The sequence below is a fragment of the Saccopteryx leptura genome, chromosome 6 (assembly GCF_036850995.1).
Source record: "Saccopteryx leptura isolate mSacLep1 chromosome 6, mSacLep1_pri_phased_curated, whole genome shotgun sequence".
Classification (NCBI taxonomy): domain Eukaryota; kingdom Metazoa; phylum Chordata; class Mammalia; order Chiroptera; family Emballonuridae; genus Saccopteryx; species Saccopteryx leptura.
Genome location: NC_089508.1, coordinates 7,047,817 through 7,065,777, shown reverse-complemented (window position 1 = coordinate 7,065,777; position 17,961 = coordinate 7,047,817).

The following is a 17,961-nucleotide window of genomic DNA, read 5'->3' as shown; positions in this document are numbered from 1 at the left end:
CCAACTGGTGACAACACCTTAGTCAACACAAAGAGTCCTTGAGTCAGAAGGACATACGGTTTTCTAACAATTTAGTAATTCCAATTTTATTTCTTAAAAATAATGTTTGATTTTATTCATTGATTTTATCTCTACTGAAGATATTACTGGATAAATATAATTATCACATGACACAGAATAATATAAAATTAATAAAACAGATAAGAATTTTTTTTTAGAAAAAAGATTTCACTTTGCAACTACCTTCCCTAAGTATTATACAAATAAGTGTTTCAAATTATTATTCAAATAATGAATATTTCAAATAAATTGAAAAGTCATTAGAAAACACTGGGGTTTAATACTATCCCAATATAGTGCAATGGTCATAAATATGAGGAAAGTGCAATTAACTGAGAAAAACATAGACACTACTTATAATGCTCACATTGACAAGTCAAGGAACTGTCGCCTTAATATTATTAAGAATGACATTTTTGGAAGGCGCTGTTTGAGTTTACACATGTACTTTCATGTTCAATGACCCATCCATTTCTCAACATCAGCCTTGGAGACTGGAATAGTTTTGCCTCAATTCTGCCAAAAAAGAAAAAGGAAAAGTAATGGAGGTTGGTGAGCTAAGTGACTAGCCGACAGTCTCACAGCTAAGAGCGGTCCCACTGTCTCTGTGAGCCATATATTTTGGTTGTAGATGTAGAATTTGGTGGTTTTGCTGCTGTTGTTTGTTGTTTAACTGCCCAGCGACTGATCGACCCTTGGGGACTATTGGAAATTGGGACTGCTGGAGAGTTCTGTTCATGCCACTGCGACGGAGCCCGACAGCCAGTGTTCTGCCAGCAATCCCATTGTCTAGAACTGTATCACGTGACCACATCTATTGCAAAGGTGCCTGGGACAGCGTGTCTTTGGCAAAGCAAAACTGACTGACCCAAATGTCCTATTCCCAATCATGATTCAACACCTGAGACTGGGTTCGCTGTTGTCTCAAACAACATTAGTGTTTGTTAGCAAAAACAGCGTGGCCAGGTAGCGGCTGGGTAGAGAGGGACAGGTGACTTCCACAGGTAGTCTTTATTTAACATCTTCACAATCCTCAACTTCTGCCCCAATGCTCTCCATGGAGTACATGCTCAATATGTAGGCACATCATTGACTTTAAACCATAGAAAAATATTAAACGGTGGGGCCACCATGTCCAAGGGACCCCTCTTGTCTGAGAATGTGGTCACACATGCAGTTAATGCTTTGGAGCTCTGTAGTGAGTGTTTTTCATTTGGTTCCTCGTTGTACCAATTCACTCACTCGGTTTGGCCTGGAGGACCCTTCCTTCTTTGCTGGCTAACTGCTACCCTCGTGGTGAGGGTCCGCTCAGAAACCCACTGCCCAGTATGACCTCATTGGTCATCCCCATGTCTCCCCAAGCTAGATGTTCTTTCTCTGTTCCCCCCATGTCTCCAGAGCCTCTCCCCTCCCACTTCTTCTCCCTCCCTCCCTCTCACCATCTCTCCTTTCACCTTTCCTCTCTCCTTCCCTCTTTCCTTTCCCTCCTCTCCTTCTCTCTCTTGCCTTCCTTCTCCTTCTTCCTTTGCTTATTCCTTTATAAATATTTTTTTAAAAACACTTCTTTTTATTACATCTTCCCTCCTTTTCTCTCTGCCTCATTGGAGAATAACCAGCTAGAAGAAAAGAAACAGGTTCCCTTTATCCTTTCTTTCAGAACTCAGCCCCTGACAAGTGCCCAGGGGTCCTAGTGTGGGGTAGAGTGATCTGCCCACGAACAGTAAGGCGTTTGGATCAGAACCCACCCCCTGGACTGACTGTCCGCTTCAGAACGTGGTTTCGTGGCTGCTAAGGATGCCCCGGCCACAAGAGGTCAGGGAGATTAAGTCAACACAGAGTGTCCAGACCTGGGCGGAGCAAGCAGCCTCAGGCCGGGGGGGGGGGGCTCTTGGAGCCCCACAGAGGTGTCTCAGCCCCAGAACCGGCAGAGCGGGACTCCCCCGAATAGCACAGCGTATGGAATTCTGTCTTTCTCCTTCCCTGTCGCTGGGCCCCTTCTCCCAATGCCATGTCACCTCCTCCCAGCCCCTGCAGCCTCCTCTCTCCCTGTCCCGTGTCACCTCCTCCCAGCCCCCGCAGCCTCCTCTCTCCCTGTCCCGTGTCACCTCCTCCCAGCCCCCGCAGCCTCCTCTCTCCCTGTCCCGTGTCACCTCCTCCCAGCCCCCGCAGCCTCCTCTCTCCCTGCCCCGTGTCACCTCCTCCCAGCCCCCACAGCCTCCTCTCTCCCTGTCCCGTGTCACCTCCTCCCAGCCCCTGCAGCCTCCTCTCTCCCTGTCCTGTGTCACCTCCTCCCAGCCCCCGCAGCCTCCTCTCTCCCTGTCCCCTGTCACCTCCTCCCAGCCCCCGCAGCCTCCTCTCTCCCTGTCCCGTGTCACCTCCTCCCAGCCCCTGCAGCCTCCTCTCTCCCTGTCCTGTGTCACCTCCTCCCAGCCTCCTCTCTCCCTGTCCCGTGTCACCTCCTGTCCCATGTCACCTCCTCCCAGCCCCTGCAGCCTCCTCTCTCCCTGTCCCGTGTCACCTCCTCCCAGCCCCCGCAGCCTCCTCTCTCCCTGTCCCGTGTCACCTCCTCCCAGCCTCCTCTCTCCCTGCCCCGTGTCACCTCCTCCCAGCCCCCACAGCCTCCTCTCTCCCTGTCCCGTGTCACCTCCTCCCAGCCCCCGCAGCCTCCTCTCTCCCTGTCCCGTGTCACCTCCTCCCAGCCCCTGCAGCCTCCTCTCTCCCTGCCCCGTGTCACCTCCTCCCAGCCCCTGCAGCCTCCTCTCTCCCTGTCCCGTGTCACCTCCTCCCAGCCCCCGCAGCCTCCTCTCTCCCTGTCCCGTGTCACCTCCTCCCAGCCCCCGCAGCCTCCTCTCTCCCTGTCCCGTGTCACCTCCTCCCAGCCCCCGCAGCCTCCTCTCTCCCTGTCCCGTGTCACCTCCTCCCAGCCCCTGCAGCCTCCTCTCTCCCTGTCCCATGTCACCTCCCAGCCCCTGCAGCCTCCTCTCTCCCTGCCCCGTGTCACCTCCTCCCAGCCCCTGCAGCCTCCTCTCTCCCTGCCCCGTGTCACCTCCTCCCAGCCCCTGCAGCCTCCTCTCTCCCTGCCCCGTGTCACCTCCTCCCAGCCCCTGCAGCCTCCCCTCTCCCTGTCCCGTGTCACCTCCTCCCAGCCCCTGCAGCCTCCTCTCTCCCTGTCCCGTGTCACCTCCTCCCAGCCCCTGCAGCCTCCTCTCTCCCTGTCCTTGGTCCCCAGGCTTCACCGGCCCGGGACGGAGTGGCAGCTCGGCTGGGAAAGCAGGTGTGGTGGGAGTGGAGTGAGCCGGGCAGACAGTGGGTCAGGTAGCGTCCGTCCCTGGGGAGCCCCGGGACTCCGGCGTGAGCGGTCCCACTGCTGCTCCGAAACAGGTGGGAGAAGCCTAGCCCGCCCAGTCCGCCTGGCCGGCCGTGACCAGATGTTTGGGAAGCTTGCCAGCCTGCCACAAAGAAACGTGCTGTTAATCTACCTAAGGTGGAATAAGTATGAACCAAGCCCGATGCTCCTGCTCGCCTGTACTAGCAAGGCTCACATGAGAGGGGCTATGAGGGGCGGGGGCGGAGCACGGGCGGGACCCAGGGAGGTCTGGGAGCGCCGCGTGGTTCCGCCACCAACTTCCTCCACAGCCTGAAACCTCCCTGCAGCCTGTGTGAGCTCTGTTTCCTCTACTGTAGAACGAGCGAGGGAAGCTAGACACATCGCAAAATCTGTTTCAGGTCTTAAAGATGATGGAAAGAGTAAAAACTTGGACTCGAAGCTCTAGTCATCTTTAAAGATGCGGTCTTAGGAAAAGGGGGAGGTGAGAAGGCAGAGAGAGGAAGGGCGGGGAGAAGAAGGTATGGAGAAGAGAAAGGAAGGAGAAATGGAGGGAGGGTGGCAGTGCCGAGGAGGAGAGGACCTTGGGCAGGGAACAGAGAAGAAATACCTAACACCAGGAGACATGGGGGTGGCCAGGGGAGTCCCAGAGGTAGTGGTGTCTCCGCGGACTCTCAACGTGAAGGTAGCAGTTAGCCAGTCAAGGAGGGGGCCTTGGAGCAGGCCTCGTAGTAACAGACCTCCAAAGGCCTTACTGGTCATCATCAACCCCTTACTTTGGAAAGGGGTAAACTGAGGCTCGCAGAGATGGCTCTGCTTGGGGAGGCCCACGCCCATCCTCAGGGGCAGAGCCTGACGCAGCACCCAGCTGCCTGGCTCACAGACCCAGGTCCGGCCTCTCTCCCTCCGCCAACCTGGAGCCAGCCCCCTGGGCTAAGTTCTCAGACTGCATTTTCCAGCGGAGGGAGACCAGCTCGCCAGGGAGGGAGAGAGGTTTTGTGTGAACTGCTCAAGAGCGAAACCCAAAAGGAGGTGAGCCGAAACTTGAAACAAGATGAGCTGATTGTGTTCTGCCCCGAAGGAAACCGTGGGCTGACTGTCCCCTGACCCAGGTCTGGGAGCCCTGGCCAGCGCCTGTGAGGGGGCCAGCCCCTGGGCTCAGCTCAGCAGTTTCTGAGAATTTCAGCCCCGACCAAGCAAGACTCAGGCTGGGCTTCATGCAGGGCGCACAACTCACACAGCACCCAGCTCAAAGCGAAACACCCGGGCAGGGAGAATTCACACAGCCTGAAACCAGACAGGGGAGAGGAAGGCTCTACATGAATTCCCTCCAGCTAACCAGAACTGCCTCTGGCCCCTCCGGTGCCCTCCCACCTTTCAGTCTAACTACTGTGCAAGTCTCAGTAATCTCAAAGCAGGACCATGTGCAGGAAGGAGCATGGGGGGCCTGTGCTGTGCATCCTTGGGCTTGTGACTAAACCTCTCTGAACTACTGTGTATGGATTATTGAAGAAGCGTAAGATCATTGCAGGCTATGAGTGGTAGTATTAGTAAAAAAAATGCCACTGATGTCCATCTAAATGCCAGTCTGCTATGTGGTCACTCAATATCCCTTTAACTCTTTATATAGCATTAACATGCCCAGACAATTGACATCTTTTTTTTTAACAGCTTTATTAAGATAAAATTTACATATGCTAAAAAAAATTCACCTATTTCAAGTATATCAATGTCTTTACTTTATAAGTGAGAAAACGAATGCTCAAGCCCTGGCCTGGTAGCTCTGTTGATTAGAGCATCAATCTTACACATCAAGGTTGTGGGTTCAATCCCTAGTCAGGGCACATACAAAAATCAACCAATAAATGCATAAATAAGTAGAACAACAAATAAATCTCTTTCTCTCTCTCTCTCTCTCTCTCTTTCTCTCTCTCTCTCTCTCTCTCTCTTTCTCTCTCTCTCTCTCTCTCTCTCTCTCTCTGGGGTGGGGGCTATTCTCAAAGAAGTTGAGTTCAGCATGGGTCCCATGATGTAACCTTTTTCTGTAACAGACCAGAAGGTAAATATCTTTGGTTTCGAGGCCATAGGCTCTCTGTCACAACTCATATCAGCCTCTGTAGTGTCCTCTATAGCAGCCTCGGATGTTTTGTAAACAATGAGGTGTTTCAAATAAAACTTTATTTATAAAAACAAGTGGCAGATTGTCATGGTTGGCCCCTGGGATGTGGCGTTCTCCCTGCTTAAAACACTGCAGTTATTGCCCACAGCGTTCAGATGAAATGTCACCTCCTAACCATGTTGTACAAGGCTCCACAACTCAGACCCCTCACCCCACCTGCCGGGGTAGCCTGACCTCCTGCTCTGGCTTAGGACTGTGCAGGAGGCATGGGCAAATCATCTTTTTATTTTTTATTTTTTTTCTCCTTGCAAACTTCTCCCCTCTTCTTGCCTGTGTGGCCTTCTTTTTCTTTTATGTCTCAAATTAAATGCTGCTTCTTCAGAGAGCCCTTCCCGATTGGTCACCCCACAGAAGGTGCCTGCCCGCTTCCTGGTTTGTTGGCTTGTCGCCTTCAGAGCCCCTCACTCTCCCTGCAGCCCTTTGATAGGCGGGCACCCTTACTGGATTTCCATCAGTGGAGGGTCAAGTCTGTGAGATCAGGGGTCACGGGTATCTGTTCTCCAGCCTCCGTGACCGATACAGAGGGGACGCCCTGCATGTCTGGGAAATGAATGAACACGGGACCCACCCCTGCATGGTCACCACCATGCGCTGAGCCATCTTCCTGCCACCCATCCTGGGCACCCTGTGGTTGGCCCTGGCAGAACCCTTGGGGCAGGGCAGGTGCCTAGAGCAGGGGTCCCCAAACTTTTTACACAGGGGGCCAGTTCACTGTCCCTCAGACAGTTGGAGGGCCAGACTATAAAAAAAACTATGAACAAATCCGTATGCACACTGCACATACCTTATTTTAAAGTAAAAAAACAAAACGGGAACAAATACAATATTTAAAATAAAGAACAAGTAAATTTAAATCAACAAACTGACCAGTATTTCAATGGGAACTATGCTCCTCTCACTGACCACCAATGAAAGAGGTGCCCCTTCCGGAAGTGCGGGGAGGCCGGATAAATGGCCTCAGGGGGCTGCATGTGGCCTGCGGGCTGTAGTTTGGGGACCCCTGGCCTAGAGCATCCCTTCATTTGCCCTCTTTCTTCCCCTTGGAAGCCGGTAGACATCTCGCTTGGCCAGCGGAGACACACATCTGCACATGGTCCTAACCCTAGGTGATTTGGCCAATCTGGTTTTAACGCCGTCCGTCTCTTTAAATCCTCCCCCTCCACGTTTCGTAGAGATTGAGAGATAGTCTGCTACGTGAGGCAGGTGAAGGCAGCCCACGGCCCTCTGACCCGCGGGCACCGCAGGAGAAGGTCCCGGTCCCTGGCGCGGACGGCCTGGGGTCCTGCTCTCATCTGCCGCGGAGAAGTCGCTGACTGGGCCTGTCTTTCCATGCGTGTCTCCACACGTCGTCTGAGCTCCCCTTTTCGTCCTGGAAACATTTAGAAATTGTGCACGTGCTCATTGTTTTCGACCCACTCTTCCCCTTTTTCTTTTCTTTTCTTTTTTTTTTTTTTGTTCACGGAAAACTGCTTGAAAACTGAGGGCAGGCTGCCAAATTTCTAACCCTAAACAGAAAAAAAAGAGAGAGAGAAAGAGAAAGAAAGAAACCCTCAGACAAACGTGTTTAAAACGCAGACAGTCGTTCGCTCCCTCTGTCTTAGGGTACCGGGATCCGGCCCTCTGGGGTCCTGTGGGAGCCCTTGACCCACAATTTATGGCAGGCAGGAAGCACCGTGGGCCCCGCCCTAGGATGAAAGCGCAGCCTGGTCACCCTCGCTCCCTGGGACACACTCAGCCGAGTGGAGGAAGACGATGAAATAAATCAGCGGAGAGGTCCTGTCTCCCCACGGACGCTCTGTATACTCTCTGCTTCTGAACCTGTCCCGTGGCCCGAAATTGGAAACAGCCTGGGCGGCTTGTCGGAGTCCCGCTTGGAGCCCTCACCCGGCGGCAGGAATCCTGGCTTCAGCGCGGTCCGTCTCCGGTCAGCAGGGGTTTTCATCTCCGGGACCTGCGGCTCGTCTTGCAGTGGAGGGGGAATGGCGTTCCCAGCCCCGCAGGCTGAGCTCAGTAGACGGAGGCGCAGTCCCCGGAAGGGGTCAGCACCTGCTCGTCCCACGGACCGGACGGCCTTCCACAAGGGGACGCGCGTGGTGTCGGTGCGGCCTCCTCGCTCCTCCGTGGGGCCGGCCTCGGCTGTGTGGAGTGCGCCCGCACATCATGCATACAAAGCACCCCATATGTTTGATGTGAGCTCCAGGGTCTGCGACCAACCGTGATTTCCAAAGCAGATGTTATTCATCTTCTCGGCAGTGCACACCAGCCCTGATGTCATTTAGAGCTGACAGTGGATGGGCCCCTCAGTCCCTTTCGGAGATTATTATTTTGAAGCGCGAGGAGAGGCTGTTTGTTTCTGAGGAGCAGGGGCCAGTGTGCCCTGGGACAGTCCGGTGGCAGGTGGCCCGGAGGGAAAACATGAACATGAGCAGGGGCCCCAAGCTCACTGCCAAAAGGACACCCAAGGTGGGGATGCCACCCCTCCAGGCGGGGGTCCCGGAGGACCACCCCAGAGTGTCCTGTCTGTAACCCACCGGGAGTGGAGGCATAGATGATAGGGAACCCTGGACCTAGGAGAGCCTCCCGGCAGGCGGCGTGCTTACTGGTGCCGGAGTCCAGACTCGGGAACACTGAGGACGCTAGTCCCGTCTTCACCGAGCCTAGAAGTGAGCTTCTGCTATCACCACCCAGGGCAGGACGTGCCCTGCCTCTCACAACCAGGCAGCCCCCAGACACTGACACAGGCCCCTGCATGACTCCGTGGAACTGATCGAAGGTCGGCACCCAGGTGTCGGTACCCAGCCCAGCGGCTCCCCGCAGGGAGATAAGGCAGGGAGGGCATTGCTTCTCCTTGGTAAGGGAGGATCCCGAGAATTAAATGACATGCTTGAGATCAGGCAATGAGATACCGCGTGGGGGGAATTTTATCCATTGACTCTGATGCCAAAGCAAGCAAGTCCCATGATACCCCTACCTGCCCCACCGCTGGGCAGGGGCAGGGGCGCCGATGCTGAGAACCTTTCAAGAGGCAGCATGTTGGAGAGTTGACCGGTATGTTCTATATACATAATAGTACTTCCAGGTAGTGATCATTGTGCCCACTTTATAGATGTGGATAGAGAGCCAGTGACCCAAAGCGACTACCACAGACCTCAAGCCCAGGCCGGTCGGCCCCATGTCCAAGCTCCATATGTGAGAGATGGCTCTTCCTGGGGCCCTGCCCCCTGCTAAGTGCCCCTGGCTGTGCCCGTACTTCACACCTCCCATCACTCACTGTACTGAACGGATCCCCCGCCCCCATGATCGCTTCTTCCCATCACCCTCCATCTATGGTTTTCTTCCTTCATGGTCATTAAGGGTCAGCAGCCAGCTAAGGGTCAGCGGCCAGAAAGGGCGGGGTGGCAGGATGGTCAGGCCAAAGGACGAGAAGGGGGGGGGGAATAGGGGCCCGAGGTGTGGGGCGGCAGCTCGCTCATCCTCACGGCAAACAGGCTTCTTCCCCGAGTGGGGTCCAGGGTGGCCCAGGCCAGCCTCTTGGTGGAGTGTGGCAGCTACTCGGTCCCCAGATTGGAACAAACCTGCCGTTTTAGAAAGTCGCTGCCTTAGTTCCTTGATTGGGTAACGACGGAGGCTTCGTGGCTCCGTGTCAGACACAGAATCCTAAGTCTCCTTTTTGAGGACAGAGCATTCCTCAAAACCATTGGGTGGTTAGTCCGACATGCTAATAATCCAAGAGGCAACTCACCCCTTCGGCTTGTAGCTAACCCCATGCACCATTCCACCCTCTCCACAGGGCTCACCATTCTTCAACGTGTGCTCTTAAAAATAACTGTCCTTTCAGGGTGCCAGGGATTCCTTATGTAAAGTGGCCAACAACTGGATCCCCAGGGGCTGGGGACATCCACACACACGACCTCAGCCAGGCTTGCCAAGGTTCAAGGACACCATTTAAGACATGGTTTGTAATTTGCTGCTGGCATTTCATTATCATAATGCATAATTAGCACTAATAAACAATGAGTACGTATAATCAAGTTATTCCATAGCAACTATGCCATCCACACAGTAGCCTACACTTAGAGAAGCAGTGTTTGCACAATGCAGCTGCTGAGAGCCGGGACATTGTGATGGAAAGACAGTGGGGTGAGCTTCACGGCGCACCTGATGCATGGCCTTCAAATCGGCCAGCTAGACAGATGCGTCCACCTCTATTACTCCGTGTCAACCTTACAGGACCACCACTAGGTAGCTTTCTTTTCTTTCGTTAGGAGAGCGCCAAGTGAAGCCTCCTCCTGCGGCTGGAACAGGTCACCCTGAATGTGGTGCCATGAATGACATACTTCTATTAGCTTACAGGTCAGAAGGCCAACAGCATAGGTGTCATCGGGCTAACAGCAAAGGGCAAGCGTGCATTTCTTCTTGAAGGTTTGGGGGTAGCATTCATTCCCTCGCCCTTTCCAGACTCTAGGGGACATCACATTCCTGGCTCATGGTCCCTCCCTCCGTTCCCCCATCCGGAAACACGGCCTTGCTCCGGTCCCTGCTCTGCGCCGGCGTCCTTGTGGCTACTGACCTAGGAAGGGCTCTCACTTGTAAAGGTGCATGTGATTGGGCTGAGTCCACCTGGAAGGTCCAGGGTCATCTTCCATCTGAAGGCCCATTCCTTCATCACACCTGCAAAAAGCCCCTTGGGCCGTGTGAGGAAACAGAGTCGTGGGTTGTTGGGTTCAGACACGAACAGCTCTCAGGGTCCTTCCTTTTGTTGACTGTAGCTTTGGATGAAATCAACACTCACGGGCTCTGAATGTGAGAGTCATCCACCAGGACAGTTTTTAGGTTCATTAATTCAGTGAACACTTGAATACGTGACCCACCAGTGTTATTAATACCTCTCCTGTTCATTTAACACAATTCTCGGCATTCATTTCATTCTCATAATAACTAGCATCTGTCCATCAATGCAAAAAAAAGAAAAAAAAAAGAATCTTCACATTCCTCATTTGATTGGCTGAAAGGAGGACGTTTGTGGGAAAGGAATCCGTGAGCCCGGAATTCTGCGCAACGTGAGTCCTGCTCGGAAGCTCGCTGGCGGGGGGTAGGAGAGAGTTCTGGGGATGGGAGAGACCCATAAATCCGTGCGGAGCGGCACGGCCCGCGCTCATTTCTGCTGTTACTCACATGGAACTGAAGGATCTGAACTTAATTTAAGTTTAAGAAAAGTTGATGATTTTATGGCTTTCCAGATTTATAAAGCTACTGGCGATTCTTGAGGAGTGACTTATGGAAGATGAAATTATTGCCTAAGCACAGAAGAGCCAATGAACGGGGTGTCGGGAAGGGAAGGCATCCTCGCTCCAAACAGGCGAGGAGTGCGGAGCGGCCCCGTCCACTGTGCACACGTGTGCTGCTCCACGCGGCCCTGAGCACGCAAGGGCAAGGGCTGGGGGCGGTTCTCTGAGGGGAGGAGGAGCGGAGAGACTGAGTGCGCTGGCTCAGGTTTACCATGTCTGGGAAGATGGAGCCCTCGCCTCCGGGCTGTGCGCGCCTAGGACTGTGTTACCGCGGGGGTTCCCTGCACGTCCCTGGGCCTCAGGACTCCCATCTGTCACGGGAGCCACGTGGGCCTGTGGGACCTCAGGGGCCCTGTGTGGGGGCCCCCTGGAGAGAAGTGGGGGTGTTGCTCTTCCGTCCCCTGGCTGCCCGCTCTGACTCCATGGGGTCAAGGAGTGGTCCCACTGGCCTTTAGGTGAGTGACCGCTGGTCTGGGTCTCCTGCAGCCTTGTGGGAATGCAGGTTCTGATGCGTGGGTGCAGGGTTTCACATTTCTGGTCAGCAGCCTAGTGTTGCTAATACTGCAGGCTGGCGGGCCCCACTTTGAAGAGTGACAATTTCCACCCCGCCGGGTCCTACCGCTCTGCCCACCCACCCGACCCCCTGCTCTGCCACCCCTTAGCTCCTCTGTCCCGAGCTCGCCAGGGGCTGGCTGCGGCTCTCACTACTTAGAACCCTTCAGCTGCCGGGGAAGGCAGCATGGTGGGAATCAGCCTCGGCTGAAAGGAGCGGGCACTGTGGACCACTGTCCAGATGGCCGGCCGGAGCCGGAGAGTCTGAGCCCAGCACTCCGTACATTTCCGCCTCCCAGCTCCGCTGCGCTCCCTCTGACGGCCACACTGAGTCCCACCGAGATCCGATCTGCAGGCGGGAGGGCGGCTCCGGGCTTGCAGTCCCCCAGCCCCAGGTGAGGAATCCTAGTGAGGGTCCCGAGCAGCCTCGGTTCGACCACCGCCTGGAGCAATCATTAGGGGGGCAGGTGTGTGCATGCGGAGAGGGAGCAGCCCCACTACTGGAAGACAACTCTCTTTTGTTCACAAGGTTGGGGTTCTGGGAGCAAAGCCTTCCCCCCAAGAAGGGCTGTGGCACAGATATGGCCTCAGAAAACGTCTGTGCACCGCTGGTCGCCCACTCCCCACTTTGTGTGTGTTACAAACTCTAAGAACCGATGTCGGGGAACCGCTTACATGGGCGAGGTCATGCTGGTTCTCCCGGCCGAGGTCCTTCAGGACTGCCCGCTTCCCTGGAACAGGGGTCTGTCCCTCTGCCAGGAGGGGTGATGGGGCCCCGCGTCACTGCCCCCCCCCCCGGGGCAGGGTTGATCTACATGCCCGTCTGGCTTAGGTACATTCTGACTGACCCCTGTCACCCTGATCTTTTCATTTCTGGTGCCCACCCCTCCTGAGGCTTCCGTTGTAGTGGACAGGTTCATGATCCAACAGCTCAAATGGCTGGTGGGAGTCAAGGTCTCAGGAAGTAACCCCCTAGAATCAGACTCTAGAATCAGACACGTCGAAGCTCAGAGCGCTCCTCGCTGCTCGGAGACCCTGGTCAAGCTGCCCAAACCCGTCCCGTCCCTCTGAACAGTGGGCGGCTGGGAGAGCTGCATGAGAACACAGAGGCTCAGCCCTGAGCCGAGCATCTAGCCTGGTAGCCTCCTTCCTGCTTTGGAAGAGACTGGATTTTGACCCCAACCTCCAGTCCCCGAGTTTGAATCCCATGAGCCCTGGAGAAGCTCATTCTGGGGTATTTTTGCCCGTCTCTCTCTAGCAGCTCTGGGGCCAGATCCCTGCCTCTGCCCTGCAGGCTACATCGGGTCACCGTTGTTCAGAAGCACGAACGTCCCCCTTTCAAACCAGAAGCAATGCGACGACCTTTGTTGTTGCTACTGTAAATCCCATCGGACTCACATTAAATGGGACAAATTTCAAATTTCACCCATGAGGACTTAATCAGGTTCGCAGCCTATTCAGAGACCTAGAGTGGAAAATGGATTTCAAAATTGTGTGCGCTGCATTTTGCGGCTGAATATTTTAAACCTGAGCGGGATTGGGAGCCTAAACCACACTGACCCGTATTAACAAACGACACCAACTCCCAGGTTTAGCCAGAGGGAGCGGAATGGCTTATCTCAGAGGATCCCTCTCCAGATTCTCAGAAATGACAGCGACAGAGGAGGGATTAGAGTCCGTCTGCTGTTTCCTCCTGCATCGTCTCTGTGAGGTTTCCTCGTGCTGTCGTAGCTACAAAATACAATGACAGGAATTCGGCAATTGTTGGAAACTCACAAACTGTACATCTGTGACTTCAAAATTGGTACATCTGAGAAGGAGCCATCACTGTACACGTCCAAATTTTAAAACGGACGCCATCGGGTTTGGTGTAAAGTAGGTAATAAAGCCCACTTCCCGATTCAAACCTACCGATAATCTCCTCACAGTGGAAACAGTTCACAGAATACTGGAAACAGCTCCAGATACCGTATTATGGTGCATTGACTTGCTGTCATGCCTTCTTACATTCTGCGATCCTGCTGAATATCATTTTTGTTAAAAGTTATCATGTTGTCAATTTTCTAATCTCATTCCTAATCTTGAAAATGTGCCCCTGATTTCTATCTCACTCGAGCCAGTAATAAGATATTGTTTTCCTGTTTTATCATCGATTTTCCATGGTTATCGCGGTGTCATCACTTATTACTGTTTATGGTCCCTAATATACATCTTGACATCCAGGGCATAGATTGTAAAACTCAGTGAAAATATGTTAAAAATTTATAAGGGCTGGAGGATGGTGGAGTTGTTATTACATGTCATTTCTTCATAAAGCAGATGACAGTGCCGTGACTTCTTGTTCACTCAGACACTTCTCCTCCGGCGGCTCTGTGCCAGGCTGTGCTGTGCCTTGGGTTTCGGGGTTACAGGGATGAAGGGGACAGATCTAGCCCCCACCTTGCAGGATGTGAGGGCTTTATGGGGGTGACAGGCAAGTGAACAGACAAGCACACTATTGAGAGATTCTACAATTGTGTCCAACTTTAGAGATGACAAAAGGCTTTTACATTTATTTTCTTATTTGATCTTCATGGTAGCTCTGGGAGATTTATTTTAAAAAAAAAAAAAAGACAATGATTATTAACCCTATTTACCAGCCAAGGAAATTGTTGGAATCAAGGGAGCATTTTGTGGTAGTTGATGCTGTTTGGACCAGGAAACTGTTTATGACAGAATACCAGCCGATGGGTGACATCTCCCTACAGCAGATGAGGGAGAGTGGGACACAGGCAGAGTCCCAGCTGGGTGGATGGGGACGATCCCCCCAGAGCTCTGGATGGGGCTGGGCGGAGCCAGCGGTGGAGGCGTCAGTGCTGGGCAGCGCAGCAGGTCCTCCAGGACATCTAAATCATGGGCAGCCCTGCCCCAGCCAGGCCACACGGCTAAGGAACCTCGGGGCACAGGGGGGTTGACCGAGACCTTCACGGTGCTCCCGCTGTGAGACAGGCAGGTAAAAAAGTAGACACGCATACAATTACTTTTTATCTAATTCTTTAATGGAACTATGTTGAATTATTGTATTTTTCGCTCCATAAGATGCAGCTGACCATAAGACACACCTAGGATTTTAGGGACAAAAATAAGATAAAAAAATATTCTAAACCAAATGGTGTGTTAAAATATTTAATAAAATACCGTATTTTTCACTCCATGAGACACACGGGCATTTTCCCCTCCACTTTTCAGGGGAAAAAAAAAGTGGGTCTTTTGGAGTGAAAAATATGGTATCTTTATTTTACAAATTAGTATTCTGAACTGCAGATAAAAGAAGGAATTTTTAAAGCATAGGATAAATGGATTTTATGGCAGTGAAGAAGAACATTTAAAAGTTTGGCAATGAATTGTTCTCTCTGTAGATAGATATAGGTTACATATTTACATATGTCAGTATAACATATTTTACATAGAACTATAAATAGGGATGTCGATATAGGTATACATGTTGGGATAGATATGGGTGGAGATAGAAGAGACAAAGATAGAGATGCAGAGAAAGAAATGGAGACGGCGCTGAAGATGAAGAAAGAGATGGAGATGCTGGAGACAGAGATAGAGAAGGTGATGGAGCTGAAGATGGAAATGAAGACGTTGATGTGGATGATGGAGACAGAGACGGAGACGGCTATGTCTCTGACTTCTTGTTGCGGTATACTGCCCACATACTGAGATTTGACACATGAGGGTAAAATTTAATGCATTGTCACAAACCCATTGCCACCCAAAGCTCAGAAACCCTGCTCAGGCCCCCCCTCGATTTCTCCCACCCCCTAAAGCCTCACTCCCATCTGACTTTTCACAACCTAGAATATCAGCACCTGTTTTTGCTTGTATAGATGAAATCAGGTAGCGTGTGCCCTGCGCTGTCTGGCTTTTTTCACTCAATGTTTTGTCTGATTCAACCTCATGACGTGACAGGTGAGCTTTTAACCTAAGAGGGGCCAGCATACTGGCTCTTTGGTCCCGGCATTTCAATCAGGGAAACTGCACACCAACACTAGAAGGTGCGGGGGTGCACGTGAACGGGGGGCCAGGGTGTGTGTCCATGCCAGATCAACAACTAGCTGTGTGGCCCCAGACAGAGCCCTTACCCTCTCTGTGCCCAGCCTCTCTGGTGACATGTCAATGTTTCTGTGCATCTCTGCTCGCTACAGTAGTTCCGGATGCGGTGTCCTACGCGATGGAGTGAGGATGCCCCATTGAGCCGTCAGTGTTTACTTTGTCCAGTTACCTCTTTGGACCTGGGAAGTTTGCTCAAACGTGTTTAGTCATAAGTTGAGGTTGCTGCTCTAGACATTTCTGTCCATTTAAGAGCTAATCCGGGTGAGTTCCAGTCCCTGGACTAGTGTGACAGCACCTCCATCCTCCTCCCAGGCTCTTCTCCGCAGGACAGCTAGTTATCGCCAGAGTGGACTTTCTAAACCGAACCCGACCGTGACCTTCCTGGCAGAACGTCCTCCGTCAGCCGCCAGCTGCTTGTTGGAGGGATGCTCAGTTACTCAGCAAGGCATTCAAATTCCTCCACCATCCTGCCCACCTGAGCCACCTTCCCACCTGCATGCCCAGCTGCTCCTCAGACAAACCCTCCTGTCACGCACCCGACGGCAGACGCCACTTCTGACCCAGGGATTGTTTGCTCTCTGATTGACTGGTCCCCCAAAAATGGGGGTAACAGCTCAGCTCCAACGAGGTCAGCAAACTGCCCCCCAGGGCCAAATCCTACTCACTGTCTAGGTGGGCAGCTCATACTCTAAAAACTAATATATATATTATATATATATATATAATGATACAGGAAAATGATAAGAAATTGACATTTCAGTGTCCATACATAAAGTTTTATTGGCACACAGCCATGCCCATTCATTGACACGCTGTCCACAGCGGCCGTCATGATGCCACAGCACCGGAGTTGTCTGGCTGTGACCCAGACTGTGTGGATGGCAAAGCAGAAAATATCTCCTAGCTGTGTTTTTACACCAAGTCTGCTGACCTCGGATCTATAGTCACAGTGCTGTGTACCAAATTCACCCTTCCAAGTCGGTGTGTATGCACGTGTGTTTGTATATATATTTTTTATTTCACCCTGGTGGACACGCTCTATTCAGTTTCATATCGCGGCCCCTAATCCGGAGCCTGACTCAGCAGTCTGTGAGCGTTAGTTAAATTAGCTCTGTTGGCTTGCTCCACAGGTTAGGTTAGTGGCTCTTAGATTTAGCTAAGTGGCGGTTAGTGCATCTGCCCCGAGCTTGTATGCGGTGTTGAGGGGACCGATGCCCGTGTTGATGCCAGCAAGTGGAGGGAATCAGTTCAGCTCAGGGGAGCATGTCCTCATGATGGGTTAGTGGGTAAGAGGCACTGTGTTAGGAATGCCAATGTTCATGACCGTAACAGACGAAAGAAGCGTGAACTCTTCCTTCAAGAAGTTTACCCTTTAGGGGGTATAGACAGGTGCTAATGGATCATTTCAACACTCTTTTACGGAGGTCTGTGTGTTTTTGTTTTGTTTTATTTTGAAAGAAACAGAGAGAGACGGCACTACCTCCAAAGTGCAAGGTAATTAACAGACCAATAGATTCAGTTCTGTCTTTGGACCATTCTCAGGCAAATTGCTTGATGTTACTAATCTCCATGGTCACAGCTGAAAGATGGGTTTGAGGGGAAAACAGATGAAGGCTGAAGTCCTCTTCAGCTCTAATCTCTAGATTTATTTTCCTTTTATTTTACTATTTTATTTAACTTTTTGATGGACGTCTTTCTAACCAATAACATTCAAGCATTTGGTGAATCTTAACATGCATAATTATCTACTCTAAAGGCATTATTCAGAGTCTCTTGATCATAAGACCCAGGGGAGCTCCCTCGATCTTAAAAAGTCTTAGAGAACATAAACAAAGGACTCTCCATATCTATGAGAAGATACAGCTCTATTTCGACGTCTATTTTTTTAATTACCAAATCACTTCAAACAGTTTCCAAACGTAATAGGAACAATATGGTGTGACTCTTGATGTTGGCTCCCACAATTAGTGTGTTATTAATTAAACTCTTGAGTAATATAATAACTTGACGGTTAAAGCCCCTCTTTGCATTTAAAGTGCATGCAAACTGTGGCTCCAATTATAAATAAACTCTACTGCAATGGGCTTAAAACTGAAAATTTAATTATTCAGAGCAAATTATTCAATTGATGCTCTGTTCTGCAGAAATGCTTCCTGAATATTCTAGTGGGTTCGGTACGAATGTCTGTCTAAGCAGAGTCCCGTAAGGCAGGCCTCCTTGCACATCTCTCTGCCCCCATTGTCCCCGCCCTGCCTGCTTCTGTTCCACACGGCAGCTACAGGTGGGTTCTCCAAGTCTGCCCCATCCGATCCGCCGCCTCTTCACTCCGGGGCGGCCGGAGCACACACCGCCCTCAGCGTGATTGGCGCGCGCCCACTAAATCATTGCCGGCTTTCAGCACAACGTGGAAGCGTCCCTAGCTTGGTGCACTCACCCTTGCCAGGATCCACTCCACC